The sequence below is a fragment of the Frankliniella occidentalis genome, unplaced genomic scaffold, assembly GCF_000697945.3.
Source record: "Frankliniella occidentalis isolate FOCC.00 unplaced genomic scaffold, Focc_3.1 Scaffold135, whole genome shotgun sequence".
Taxonomy (NCBI): Eukaryota; Metazoa; Arthropoda; class Insecta; order Thysanoptera; family Thripidae; genus Frankliniella; species Frankliniella occidentalis.
Genome location: NW_026267262.1, coordinates 316124 through 317569, shown reverse-complemented (window position 1 = coordinate 317569; position 1446 = coordinate 316124).

The following is a 1446-nucleotide window of genomic DNA, read 5'->3' as shown; positions in this document are numbered from 1 at the left end:
CCCACTCCGCTCCGCCCTGCCCCGCGCCCACCTCCTTTTGGCTCTGACGTGCTCATTAGGCTGGCCGAGGATTACACCTGAGGGAACTAACTGTATGGAGGAGGCACGCAAAGAAATAGGCAGTTCAGTCGGTTGTAATTGTTGCCGATAGCGTCTTATTTTGCTGAAAATGAACAATGTGGCGAGAGATTAAAGAAAAGAAAACAAACGCCCCTAGGAACGAGATGTTGGAATAGATCTCATTTTGTCATCGAATACAAATGAGTGCATCTGAAAATCCACAATATACAAAGAAATAACGCACATACATAAAAACATTGCAAGTTTTCACCGCCACACACCTTGTATTTTAAAACAGTATCAGGAAGCTACACGTTAGCCCCCGTGCGTACCGTAGAGCCGCATTTTCTTCTCATAGTCTCTCGGGCGAAAAGAAAAGCAGCATGGGCGCGACCTGCCGCGCCAAACCTTCCGGGGGGTTTGTCACACTCGTAAGGGGTGATGGAGTGTCCCCCTCTCCCCCAGTCACACCAATCGCAGCCCGCTACGCCACGCCACGCTACGCTACGCTCTGCGCCCGTAGATGATTGCCGCGGCGAATAGGCATTCCGGCAAGATGGAAAAGCCTCCCTAACGAAATGATGCCTTTCACTGGCAGATGAGATTATACTCGCGACGTACCCGCGCCCACCCTCTCGCACCCCAACCACCCCCCTCTCTCCCCGCGTCCCCCTCACCAAGTCACGCTATTTATATGCAAATGCGTCTGAGATTCGCACCGAACCAAAAGGCGCGCCCGCCTAGCCGGGGCTGCCAGCTCGGGCGGGGCCGCCGCGCTCGCCGCGCTCGCCGCGCCGGAGCTCGGCTAGGCAAACGTATACCAAACAGCCAAAGTTTTAATAGAAAATTTGTAGCGCAAACTTAGCCATGTATTATTCTTCCCTCCCTGATTAGGCAGATGACCGGACCGGTCGGGTCGGCCGAGCCACCACGAGGCCGCCCGCGCACCCGCGCGCAGGCCGCACCCGCGCGCGCAGTTCAAAAAAGCGACAAATTGACGACTCGGGCTTCTGTTGTACACTGCCTGGAAACTACTTTCCCCCAGCCCAAAATAGAGACACGACAGCTAGTGTGATACGTTCCGCGGCCCCGGTTTCCTGTCGTGTGGGCGCAAGTAAAATGCGCGGAGAGAAAGTGGCGGAAAGTGGTTGGTCGCCATTTCTCAGGACGGTTTGCGCCAGACTAAACGCCCTCCTCGGTTCGCGCGGGCTGATCGCGCGCTTCAGAGCCTACATTTCATCTTTCGCACTCCGTCGGATTGGTTTGGGAGTTGTAAGCATTGATTCAAGCCCAACGGAGCTCGGCGGCGGCGGCGGCCCACCCTCTACCAGAACACCCCACGGCACGGGCAGGCCATGGGAGCGGGTATCCCTCCACCCCCCCCCC